Source organism: Telopea speciosissima, chromosome 2 (genome assembly GCF_018873765.1).
Source record: "Telopea speciosissima isolate NSW1024214 ecotype Mountain lineage chromosome 2, Tspe_v1, whole genome shotgun sequence".
In the NCBI taxonomy this organism is placed as follows: Eukaryota; Viridiplantae; Streptophyta; class Magnoliopsida; order Proteales; family Proteaceae; genus Telopea; species Telopea speciosissima.
Window position 1 is genome coordinate 52,123,960 of NC_057917.1, and position 14,242 is coordinate 52,138,201.

Consider the following 14,242-nt stretch of genomic DNA (forward strand, 5'->3'; position numbering starts at 1 on the left):
TCGTAAAAACTGTGAAGTCTCAAGAGAGGAAGTCTGAACCATTCCCCACTCCATAGTCCAAACTCCAGACACTACCCGCTTTGCTTCTCCTTCTCATTCGAGCAAAGTAATCACTCCCATCGCTCGTACGTCTTAGGTTTTGGTAGTACCAGGCATTTTCAGTCGTTCGGAGCTTCAAAGTTCTCGTCTTACATTTCTAGGTTTAGGGTTTCAGCTCAGAAGACTGATGGCGACCCCTGCTATTTTACAGCCACATTCCACCTCCTTTAAGACGGAGAGCTAAGTCGATAACAAACGCAAGGAAGACATCCGCCAGGCAAATATTTCCGCTGCTCGAACCGTCGCCAATGCCATCTGAACCAGCCTTGGCCCCAAAGGCATGGACAAGATGATCTCTACAGCCTCCGATGAAGTTATCATCACTAACGACGGTGCCACCATCCTTGACAAGATGGAAGTCCTTCAACCCGCTTCCAAAATGCCCGTCGAGCTCTCTAAGTCCCAAGACGTCGTCCCCGGTGACGGCACCCCCACCGTCATTGTCCTCGTCGGTGCCTTCTGAAGCAATGCCACCCTCTCCTCAGTAATGGTATCCATCCAACTGTTATCTCAGATGCCCTCCACAAAGCATCTCAGAAGGCCGTCAATGTGCTCACCGCCATGGCTGTCCCCGTTGAGCTCACTGATCGCGATTCACTCATCAAATCTGCCAGCACTTTGCTTAATAGCAAAGTTGTTAGTCAGTACTCAATGCTTCTTGCTCCACTAGCGATCGACGCTGTCCTCTCGGTCGTGGACCCCGCCAAGCCTGATCTCATTGATCTCCGTGACGTTAAGATTGTTGGCCAAACAACGGTCTAGGGATCAAACCATGGTTCCCTAGGGAGACCAAGATATTTATCCTTAGGGTTTTGCACGCCCTGGGTTAGCCCATGGTGTCCCATGGGTGCCCCATTTTAATTTTTAGGGCTTCCCATGGTCGCCCATGGGAATCCTGGTGCATCCCTATTAGGGTTTCTCCTCCCCTCATGTGTCCCATAAAATTTATTATCACAGTAGGGACGAAGAAACTCATTCCTAGTCCATCACATGGCAAGGGGGATCCATCCCTAACTTGAATGCGCAGCGAAAAAGGTCGATTTGAGTTTCTTTCGCATCCCATAAATATAAATAATTAATAAACTGAAGGAATTAATGAAGAACTGCTAACCTGGTGAGCCTCAAGTGTTGCTCCTCCAATAGACAAGTGGTTCTTCCTCCAGTGAGCGCTCCAAGCAAACAGATCTGAACCTCCAATGGTGCTACCAAGGTTCTTCAAGCCAATCCCAGATGCTCTCAAATTCTTCAGCACAGATCTAGGGTTTCACAAACCTTAACTCTCAAACACAGGTGAGAGAAGCAAGAAGAAGAAGAGAGATCACAAGAGGGAGAGAGAGAAACCAAAAATGTAGGAGAGAGAGTGTCTGCTCCAAAAAATGTGGAGAGCTTCCTCTTCTGCGTTTTATGGTCCCCTATTTATAATAATAGGGTTTAATTAAATCCTAGATAGATTTAATAGAGCCCTAGTGAGAGTCTGACTCTCTCTCTCTCTCTCTCTCAGTCTGGCAGTTCTATTTAAACTCAAAGTGCTACACAGGTGAAGAAGCAGAATCTAATAGGGAAAGTATTAATTAAATTCTTTATTTAATTATTAATGGATAATTACAATTAGCACCAAAACCATTAATTAAATAAAGAGCCAATTAAATTAGTAAATTCCAAATAACTCCCTATATGATAACAATTTATCATATACAACCCCCCACTAATCAACACCATCATTATGGAATCTAGGACATGTACACTGCATCGCCAAACCCCAATCCATAGTAAATGTCCATATAAGAGCGTCGTGCATCCGATCGGGTCCCATAAAACTCGATAAACACTTTATTTGAAATAACTATAAATAATGTATCATTTTATATAAAATAAATTTTGCAAAACCATTTCCAAAAGCATCGATCCGCATTCGATCCGACCATGCACTGAGTCTCTATCTTGGTGTTCCCCAATCGGGCGTGGTGATCTTGTTGGATAACTCCTTCACTCACAAAGTGTTCACGCATTCCCGCAACACCGGCTTTGACTCGCTTGAGTCTCACCATTGATGAACCAAAGAATGCGATCACACTTTGCAAGTGACAGGTTCCCTCAGTGCATGGTGTCGGTGACACATGTCTATCCCTTCCTACATCGGCGAATACATGAGGGAATCGACAAAGTAGATTCTTCGCCAATGCACACATCAAACATGTGAGCACTCGCATTCGTACCCTGACATCACATGTCTAGGCATACCCAATGCCACGACCGTATGATAAGGGTGCCCAGCCCAAACCCTAGTCGTGACTACCATTTTAAGTATAACTTACGGACACATAATGCTCAAAAAGTTTATATCGCATGTGACAATATCAAACTAAAATGTATAAATGTTCAATACAAAGGTGAACCGGGTTGAATCGGACCGAACCGGGTTTGATGGACACACACTTGTCCAACAATCTCCCACTTATACATCAAAGCCAATTCCCCATACATTTTAAACCCATGCCCTCCATGTGTTTCTCAAACACTCCTGGTGACAAACCCTTTGTTGTGGCATCAGACACATTTTCAGTTGTGTCCACTTTGGAGATACTCACGTCACCCTGCTGGATAATCTCTCTGATGAGGTGATACTTCCGCTGCATGTGCTTGTTCCTCTGATGAGCCCTAGGCTCCTTAGCTTATGCAATGGCCCCTCTGTTGTCACATAACAGGGGAATAGGGCCCTTGACAAGATTGGGGACTACCTCCAAATCTGATAGGAATTTCCTCAGTCAAACACCTTCTTTTGCTGCATCACAAGCTGTAAGGTATTCTGCTTCGGTAGTAGAATCGGCTGTAGACTTTTGTTTCGCACTCCGCCACACAATGGCACTCGCACCCATTAGATATACCATCCTGGACGTGGATTTTCTGTCATCCTTATCGCTTTGGAAATTCAACTGTGTATCCCAATACCGATAAATCGATCGATCCAAAACCAAGAAATATTCCTTAGTCATTCTCAGGTACTTGAGGATATTCTTGACAGCACTCCAATGCTCGCATCCAGGGTTAGATTGATGATGACTTACCATACCTACTGCATAGCAAATGTCCAGCCTCATACACAACATAGCGTACATAAGACTCCCTACTGCTGAGGCATAGGGAATCCTCTTCATCTCTTCAATGTCTGTGAGACTAAGGACATTGAGATCCGGAAAGACCGACTCCATGTCCAAGGGAACACTTCCCTCTTGGAGTTCTCCATACTAAATCGCCAGGACTTTGTCTATATAGGTAGCCCGTGACAAGCCTAGCATCCTTTTCTCGCGATCTCTTACGAGTTTGATCCCAAGGATATAGCTAGCTTCACAAGGTCTTTCATCGAAAACGTTGTGGATAACCAATGCTTTACCGATGAAAGGAATCCTACATCGTTACCAATCAGCAATATGTAATCTATGTATAAAATAAGAAAACATACTGCCCTCCCACTTATCTTCTTGTAAACGCATGGTTCATCCATGTTTTGATCAAAACCAAACGATTTGATTAATTGATCAAACCTGATGTTCCAGCTCCTGGAAGCCTGCTTCAGCCTGTAGACGCTGATTTTTTGTCACCCCCTAATTGGCGATGATGACAACGGGACATGGACGATGGACGACGCACCCTCCCTCTTTTTAGACCCAAAGATACCTGACCCATAGGACCAAGAACCATGCTGAGCACAAAATGGTCCATTTTAGGCCAAAAAATAAGGAAAAATGGCACTGCGCTCCCAAGGCGCCGTAGACGCCTTCCCTTGGCACCGTGGGGATGTGTACGGATTTACACGGCGCCATGAGGGGTGTGACATCAGCTTGCCGACGCCACCCACGGCCGTGGAAAAGTCCCCCACGGCGCCGTGGACATCTCCATGGCACCGTGGAGGACTTGTCCGGCAAGGAGAGAGAAAAGGTCCCTCCCTATAAATAGGAGGGTCCCCTCTCACATTTCCCAAGGAATTTTGGGTGGAGAGACCCTCCCCAAGTGATTCCTAGCATCTTTTCCCCTTTTTCACCCTCATTTCCCTTCCTTCTCTCATGAGTGTGTGAGTGCTTGAAGTTTTCTTGTGGCATGACGATCCTTCGATTGTCCCTCCGAGTATAGAGCGCTTTGGCTCCTTGGCTTTGGTATCCCGTCGTGCACGGATAACCATCGAAACTCCTTTGCTACGAGACGTTATTCGCCTGCTTACTCTTTTTCAAATCACTCGAAGAGCCGTACTTCCGCGAAAGAAGCGCTGTCGTCCATTCGTCCATCTCCCCGAGCCAGGGCATACAACCATACGGTATCATCATTGCGCTTTTGTTGATCCAATGTAGTCCTTTCATATTTACCGTTTTAGTCCGCATTTTTCACATATATAATGTAGTTTATTATACTTTAGTTCAATTCATAGCATCTGAATGTAGTTCATAATATGTAGCATCTAACACAGAGAGACCGACTTCGGCCGGGCGAGGTGGGTGCCTAACACCTTCCCACACTCGTAACCTGACCCCTTACCCGAACCTTTGGATGGACCATATGGAGTCACGTAGTCCGATTCCGCTCACCACGGGTAGGGCTACACTTAATGGGTCCTAGGCCCTAACCCTAGGTAGCGACTTCTCATTAGGTTAACATATTTTAATGCATGATCCCAATCCCCTATTTATCATACATTGACAACGTTATCCACATATATACACACACATGTATCTCCCAATAACCTTATGTTGCCAATATACCAACAAAGGAAGAGGGCTGAGGAAATCTTTGTCCCGAAGGACCGCGGTACTTACACAGCTCATAAATAGACCTCTGCAATTTGCACACCTTTCTTTCTTCCTCCAAGGAAGAGAACCCCTCTGGCTGTTACATGTAGATATCCTCTTGAAGGAACCCATTTAGAAATGCAGTCTGCACATCCATCTGCCAAATCTCTTAATCAAAGTGTGTCAGCGATAGCCAATAAAATCCCGATGGATTTCATCATCGCCATCGGTGAAAAGGTTTCTCATAGTCTATACCCTCTTTCGGGTATAGCCCTTTGCTACCGCCTCGCTTTCAATCTTTCGACCATTCCATATGCGCCCTTCTTCCTCTTGAAGATCCATTTGCATCCAATTGGCTTGACGCCAAGTGGTGGATCGACTAGAGTCCGTGACCTTGTTGGAATGCATCGAATCAATTTCGAGCGCATTGCCTCCACCACCTAGTGGCATCAACATCCTTTAGAGCCTCAAAGTATGTCATTGGATCATCATTCGATTCAACCGATACCATGTGGAACTCTTCCACGTTCCTCTTCGGTTAGAAGAGTTAACCCGGTGGGTGGTCTAATAGTCCTCCCACTGCCGAGGTTCCTCGGTGTTGGTATTTCAGTGGGTATGTCGCTTGGTCTCACTGAAGTGACGTTCGAGCCATCCGATAGCTCTTTTATGACTACTAGTTCTGGACCTCGGGTCATCATTTCTTCCTCCAAAATGTGACATGTTTACTTACAATGACCTTTTGGTCAATGGTCATAGAAATAATAGTCTATCGTGCTTCCGGGTAGCCTAAGAAATAGCATCTCAAGTCCTGGATTCCAACTTGTCTCTCATTGCTTTCGCACTTGTGCTATGCAACCCCATACCCTAAGGTGTTGAATATCGGGCTTTCGCCTCTTCCACAACTCAAAGGGTGTCTTGGATACGACTTAGATGGAACCCTATTCAAGATATATATCGCCGTCTCTAAAGCGTACCCCCAAAAAGAAAGAGGCACTCACTATAAGTGAGCATCGTCCCGACCATATCCAATAGGGTCTCGATTGCATCGCTCGAGATACACCATTTTGTTGTGGTGTGCCTGGATTAGTTAGTCGACTAACTATCCCTTGGGATATGAGATGTTCTTTAAACTCATCCGATAGATACTCCCTCCACGATCGATCATTAGGACTTGATGCGTTTATCGAGTCGTCTTTCGACCTCGGCTTGGAATTCTTTGAATTTATCAAAGGCTCCCGATTTCCTATGCATCAAGTATATGTAACCATATCTAGAGTAATCATCGGTGAACGTGATAAAGTACTCATACCCATATCTTGCTTATATGTTTATGAGTCCACACACACGGCGTGTATCAACTCCAACAGATCTCGTGGCTCTAGAACCTTTATTGCTAAAGGGTTTATTGGTCATTTTGCCCTGAAAGCATGACTCACAGTGGGGAATGGTTCCACCTCGACTCTCTAAGGGTCCATCCCTCACCAATCTCGATTCGGTCCACATTTATGTGACCCAATCTTAAATGCCACGAGATATGTTGAGTTCATTGAGTGCTCGTTTCAAATCAACATTTGAAACAACATTCGTTCTAATAGGGCAATCTAGAAAATACAAACCACTTTGCATATATCTGGATGTCACAAAGGAATTATTAAAACGAATAACCAATTTAGAATTAAAGGAAAAACTATATCCGTCCAAAACAAGTTTTGAAATCGAAATAATATTCCTCTTAAAAGAGGGTACATAATAGCAATCCTTTAAAACTAAACTAGGAACTAAAATTTAAAATAAAAGTTCCCACAACCAACGCCATGGTCTCAGCTCCAGTGCCCATCCGAAGACGCACTTCATTTCTTTCCAGGTTAAACTAAACTAGCAGTAACTAAAATTTAAAATAAAAGTTCCCACAGCCAACGCCATGGTCTCACCCCAGTGCCCATTCGAAGACGCACTTCATTTCTTTCAGGTTCCTTGTCTCCTTGAACTCCCGCAAATCATTGCAAATGCGAACAATGGATCCACTATCCACCAACCAAGAATTGGTCGGTTCAAAAGACAAATTAGACTCATAAAGAACGTGAACATCACATGTACCTTCTTTAGTAGCCTCTGTTTCATCCGGCTTCTTGTCTTTCAAAGTTGTCAGGTAAGCACGACAGTTTCTTTTCCAGTGACCCTCCTTCTTGCAATAGAAGCACTTGCCTTTGCCTTTATTTCCAAACTTCCCACGCTTGGTTTTCAGGGTCTTGCCCTTACTTCCCTTTTTCTTCTTCTTCCCATTTGAAGAAGGTTTTGCCTCAGTTGCATTGACCTCAGCCTTGTCCTTTTTCAAGGACGCTTCAGCTTCTACCAGTGCATTAGCAAGCTCGGTGAGCTCCATCTCTTTCTCGGACATCTTGTAGGACATCCTAAAAGGTGCGTAGGTAGAAGTGAGTGACGCTAAGATCACATCCCCATGGATTTCAATTTTTCAAACAGATTGATCATTTTCATTACATGATCCATCACTGGAGTCCCCTAGGACATCTTAGAGTTATGGATTTGACTTACCGCATCAGAATGTGCGTGTGTCAACTGCCTGTTGAACAATTCAACAAGCTTATCCATTTTACCCCCAGCAGTGTGTATATCCTTGACTGAGTCTACAACTGACTTTTCCAATGATCCTAGGATATAGAGTGATGCCTTGGAATCCCTCATGAGGAACTCTTGCATCTCTTCATTTGCCTCAAAATCGTTCGGGTAGGGTTGAGGAGGAACTTGTTCATCTAGAACTGTGTACAATCCTTCAGCAGTCAGGAGCAACTTAATGCTCCGGTACTAATCGACATAGTTTGTACTATTAAGTTTGTATTCGCTAATGAGTGTTAACAGGTTGGAATTAACGGCAGCCATCGTATATTAATCTACACATGCACAAGTAAATAACCACATGCTAATTAATGACCATTGAAAATAATAAATTGAGCACACACACATCAATGGTCTTTCATGATTTGGGTTTCCCTCATAACCCAAAAGATGAATTGGATACCTATAACCCTTGCATGCATATCTTACCCTGTCGGGAGTCATTATACACACCATGGTAGTATGGACTAAGCTGTCCGCCTCATGGGCTTCCAATATTTTCGGCCACCTGGGTGTCATGTCCAGATCCTGTCAGCTGACATACATCCAAGTCATGTACTTACTTATTGCATTAGTTAGAATCATAGAATCATGAAAGATGGCCCACTGTCGCAGTGCCCTCTCACTATCCATACCCTAACATATCTAGATAGAGATAAATATAGATAAATGTGTGATAAAGATCTTGACAATGTCCTGTCGGCTTATGCAGGGTCATGTCACACACTGTCTACATTTATCTTCAATAGGAGGCCATGGACATGTTTATCGATTAAGACTAGTCCATATCATACATGTATTGTGAATAAAGAGGGATTAATTAACTCTCACATACATGGATAGATTTAAACAACATAATTAATCAACATTAATTAAAAGTGATTATGGGATGACGGCATTTTTATCAGAAGCAATTAAAAAACCCTCCCAATAAAAATAAAACTAATAACTTTGGGTGCATTTATCATGCCATGGATGCCACGCCTTGATCATCTCCTCCGCCCAATTACGTCTTCAAAGTAGATGACTTGCATCCCCATAAGCTTTGAGCACCACATGTGGATCACCATCAACATGCCCTGGGAGTCCTAACTCCTCTAAAATTACAATAAAAACCTAAGAAAAATTCTATACACTTTTCTTTTCATAATAATAAAGAAACCTCGCATGGAGAAACCAACCCACCATTTGGGCTGCCCATGGGGTGGAGTACATTTATTTATAAAAAAGATAGGGGGAGAGAGAGAAAGAGAGAGAAGCATCACATCCACCCATAACCCCATGTATCACATACATAAATAATCCATCCATTTATTAGAATGTGATTCCCATAATCACATCATAATATAATTTCATGCATGAGCATTAAAGCAATTAAACCAAAAATTAAAACATGGATTCCTTCAATTATTGAACCACCACATCGCATGTGATAACATGTATCCAAGCCCATAAAATTAAAATCGTATTTTAATTGCAAGTGGGTAAAGAGGGAATCTCTTCACTCATCATCATCCTCCAAAAAACAAAACAAAATAATAAAATTCTGTTTTGAAAAAAAAACTTTTTTTTTTTTTTTTTTTTTTTTTTTTTTTTTTTTGTTAAACCGGAGGGAAAACAAGGGGGTGCATGCAGCCCACATGCGCAGCCGCAGCACTCCTGCGCATCCATAGGCACAAGGCCCACGGACAGCGGCCTGCGAGCCCAGCAGGCAAGCCCGCAAGGGGATGCACACAAGGATAGGTTCATGGGGAGGGCGTGCGCAGAGGCTTGGCCACGTGCGCCCCCCCCCCCCCCACATATAGAATATGATTAAAAAATTAGTAATCATAACCTAATTGGATACATGTTTCAATAATTGGAATAAATAAAACAAACCAAATCCATCATCACATGGGTAGGTTGTTACACTAACAACCTTGTAACTACCCATGTGTACATGGGAAGGTTGTTACAACAACCATATTCTAACCACCCATGTGCCAACTTGCATCCCACTCATGATAATTACATTAAACTATTAATTATCTAATATTCATGGGTGGGAAAGGTGGCTTTGATACCACACTGTTGGCCAAACAACGGTCCAGGGATCAAACCATGGTTCCCTGGGGAGACCAAGATATTTATCCTTAGGGTTTTGCATGCCCTGGGTTAGCCCATGGTGTCCCATGGGTGCCCCATTTTAATTTTTAGGGCTTCCCATGGTCGCCCATGGGAACCCTGGTGCATCCCTGTTAGGGTTTCTCCTTCCCTCATGTGTCCCATAAAATTTATTATCACAGTAGGAACGAAGAAACCCATCCCTAGTCCATCACATGGCAAGGGAGATCCATCCCTAACTCGAATGCGCAGCGGAAAAGGTCGATTTGAGTTTCTTTCGCATCCCATAAATATTAATAATCAATAAACTGAAGGAATTAATGAAGAACTGCTAACATGGTGAGCCTCAAGTGTTGCTCCTCCAATAGACAGTGGTTCTTCCTCCAGTGAGCGCTCCAAACAAACAGATCTGAACCTCCAATGGTGCTACCAAGGTTCTTCAAGCCAATCCCAGATGCTCTCAAATTCTTCAGCACAGATCTAGGGTTTCACAAACCCTAACTCTCAAACACAGGTGAGAGAAGCAAGAAGAAGAAGAGAGATCACAAGAGGGAGAGAGAGAAATCAAAAAAGTAGGAGAGAGAGTGTGTCTGCTCCAAAAACATGGAAAGCTTCCTCTTCTGCGTTTTATGGTCCCCTATTTATAATAATAGGGTTTAATTAAATCCTAGATAGATTTAATAGAGCCCTAGTGAGAGTCTGACTCTCTCTCTCTCTCTCAGTCTGGCAGTTCTGTTTAAACTCAAAGTACTACACAGGTGAAGAAGCAAAATCTAATAGGGAAAGTATTAATTAAATTCTTTATTTAATTATTAATGGATAATTACAATTAGCACCAAATCCATTAATTAAATAAAGAGCCAATTAAATTAGCAAATTCCAAATAACTCCCTATATGATAACAATTTATCATATACAACCCCCCCCTAATCAACACCAACATTCTGGAATCTAGGACATGTACACCTGTACTGCCAAACCCCAATCCATAGTACATGTCCATATAAGAGCGTCTGTGCATCCGATCGGGTCCCGCAAAACTCGATAAAATACTTTATTTGAAATAACTATAAATAATGTATCATTTTATGTAAAATAAATTTTGCAAAACCATTTCCAAAAACGGCATCTGGATCCGCATTCGATCCGACCATGCACGAGCAGTCTCTATCTTGGTGTTCCCCAATCGGGCATGGTGACCGTGTTGGATAACTCCTTCACTCACAAAGTGTTCACGCATTCCCAGAACACCTGCTTTGACTCGCTTGAGTCTCAGTCATTGATGAACCAAAGAATGCGATCACACTTTGCAAGGTGAGGTTCCCTCAGTGCAGGGTGTCGTGACACATGCCTATCCCTTCCTACATCCGGCAAGAATACATGAGGGAATCGACAAAGTAGATTCTTCGCCAATGCACACATCAAACATGTGAGCACTCGCATTGCATTCTCGACATCACATGTCTAGGCATACCCAATGCGACGACCATATGATAAGGGTGCCCAGCCCAAACCCTAGTCGTGACTACCATTTTAAGTATAACTTACGGACACATAATGCTCAAAAAGTTTATATCGCATGTGACAATATCAAACTAAAATGTATAAATGTTCAATACAAAGGTGAACCGGGTTGAACCGGACCGAACCGGGTTTGATGGACACACTTGTCCAACAAATATCATTAAGAAGCTCGGCGGCACTGTGGACGACACGGAACTTGTTAAGGGATTGGTGTTTGACAAGAAAGTTAGTCATTCTGCTGGTGGTCCTACTCGTGTCGAGAATGCTAAGATCACTGTCATCCAGTTTCAGATATCGCCTCCTAAAACGGACATTGAACAGAGCATTGTTGTCTCAGATTATACTCAGATGGATCGTATTCTGAAGGAGGAACGCAATTACATTCTGGGTATGATTAAGAAAATCAAGGCTACTGGGTGTAACGTGTTGCTGATTAAAAAAAGTATTTTGAGGGATGCGGAGACGGATCTGTCATTGCATTATTTTGCCAAGGCGAAGATTTTGGTGGTTAAGGATGTTGAGCGTGATGAGATTGAGTTCATCACAAAGACTTTGAATTGCCTGCCAATTGCGAATATCGAGCATTTCCGTGGGGAGAAGTTAGGACATGCTGATTGCGCAGAGGAAGTTTCGCTGGGAGATGGGGGGGAAACTTGTGAAGATCACTGGTATTCGGGATATGGGTAGGACGAAGACTGTGCTTGTTCGCGGTTCTACTCAGTTGGTTCTTGATGAAGCTGAACGGAGTTTGCATGATGCGTTGTGTGTTGTTAGATGTTTGGTCAACAAGAGATTCCTGATTGCTGGTGGTGGTGCCCCAGAGATAGAGCTGTCACAGCAGCTTGAGGCCTGGGCAAAGGCCTTGCAGGGGATGAAGAGTTATTGTGTCCGATCATTTGCAGAGGCTCTGGAAGTTATTCCATATACTTTAGCTGAGAATGCGGGTTTGAACCCGATAACTATTATTACGGAACTCCGAAACCGCCAGCCATGCTCAGGGAGAGATCAATACTGGCATCAATGTGAGGAAAGGACAGATCACTAACATACTGGAGGAGAATGTCGTGCAGCCATTGCTTGTGAGCACTAGTGCAATCACATTGGCAACTGAGTGTGTGCGGATGATTTTGAAGATCGATGATATGATTACAGTGAGGTAGTCTTGCTTTGAACACAATGCCGTGGAACACTGAGGGTGTTTTGGTTGTGTCGACAATTTATTTTGCAGCCTCATAAGGTTAGTGGCTTTACTGTCATCTTTTGGAAGTGATTGAGGACAACAGTCAATGCTTTGGTTACTGGCTGTTTGTCTGGATTTTACCTAACTTTGGCTCTAGGCATTTTGTTAGTCTTTACTCTGGTTTGCGTTATGGTCAAAATTTTCCATTATCACTTCGTCTAGGATTACTCTTTAGAACTATTATCAGATCTTTATTTTGTAATTTGTTTCTTGCACATGGAAATTTATTATTTTTCTTGGTTTTGTTTTTGGTTAGATTTTGTCATTATCATTTTGTCGAGGTGGTAGTTGTTTTTTTTTTTTTTATAATTGTATTACAATGCATATCAGGGTACTGACAACTGTAACATGATCTACTGGTTTGTTGGTATGTGGTTTGAGCTTTCAATATATTATGCATGATGTATGCTTAAGTTGTTTAAAAGAATGAAAAATGAAAAACCAACTTTACACTGATTTTCCCATCTAAATAGTGATATAACACATGTTCCATTTTATCTTCCTCCTTTTTTAATCGATTTCCCTCTAAGAGCGTGATTTATTAGTTACTTTGGGTGTACATGCATGGAGTTGAAGATGTGGTACTGTTGTGTGTGTGTGTGTGAGAGTTATGAAGGGTTTTTTATGTCAAGCAAAAAAGTATACCAAACAATCAAAACGAAAGTTCATACTTTTATACCATGGTATGGTAGTATGATAGGTAGAGTACCCAGTTATTATGCAAGTTTTTTATTTGAATATGCTTTAAGTGAGTGAATATCAGTGAAATAGTCTCAGCTTGGGTGTCTAGTTTGGAACTATTAATTTTGCTAGAATGCAGTAGTTTCCCTTGCTATGTCTGATGATTGCACTGTTTGGTGTGGTACATTTCTTAAGTGAGAGGTGTCAGGGGGCTGTTTTGTGTGCAAACTGAGAACTACTACTTCTGGAGGTGATTTACACATAGGCAACTCAGCCTATGGGGCGTAGTTTACTCACCCATAGGCGACTCAACCCTCCAAGTCCCAGACCCAGAGCTTTTATCGTTATTGAGAACCAACTTGCAAGCCAGCCCTGCAACTCCTTTATCTGCCTGGTCTGATTTCAGAAATTCCATAGTGATCAGTGGGTTGATGATTGGATGTTCCTAAGAGGCCTAGGGTTTAGTTAATTAATCCTTAAGTTTCATTCTGATTGGCGTTCAAACGAGAGAGTTCTTTCTATCAAAGCAATCCTGTTCTATCGCCTCCTCTCTTCTTTCATAAGGAAGAAGACAACCCCTCCCCCACGATTCTACATCTCTTGTTTTATTTACCCACTTACAAAAATACCCCTCATTCTCTCTTTTATTTTGTGTGAAAAGAAAGGTGAGGAAAGGGATTTCCCTTGCACTGTTGCTTGGTTGTGCTTGGTAGACAATGGAAAATACGAGGAAGGGGTTTCCTTCACAATGTTTCACTTATTTGTGGGATAAATTGTGGGAAATACCTTCACAAAATCGTCTTTGGATGGCTTTTCCTTTCATTGGAAAAGCAATCCTGTTCCAGATTTTCTTGGGAGTGGCCTACCCTTGTAATCTTTCCAAGAAAACAGTGAAATTCAGCATTAGGTACTGATGGCCTTGGAAGTCAGTAGTACATATGTGAGAGAGAGAGAGAGAGAGGGTATTTCAGGTTTTTTCTTTTTTGTGGGGCTGCTTCACCGTAAATGTAAAAGAACAACTCTTTCTAGGGGCCCGAATAGCGGTGCAAGTTTGGCTTGTTGAGACCGAGCGTGAGCCTGCCTGGAAAAATAAGGCTTGGGCCAGGCTTTTCGACCTAGAGGCTGGGCTATGGTTGAGATTTTCAAGCCCGAGGTTATGCCCGGCCGGGTCGGACTGGGCTGA

The 14,242-nt window shown here is 42.9% G+C and overlaps 1 pseudogene; it reads left to right on the forward strand.

Moving 5' to 3' along the window:
- Positions 1–226: 226 nt before the first annotated feature.
- On the forward strand, positions 227–12,448 carry LOC122651686 (annotated as a pseudogene).
- The last annotated feature ends 1,794 nt before the right edge of the window (positions 12,449–14,242 follow it).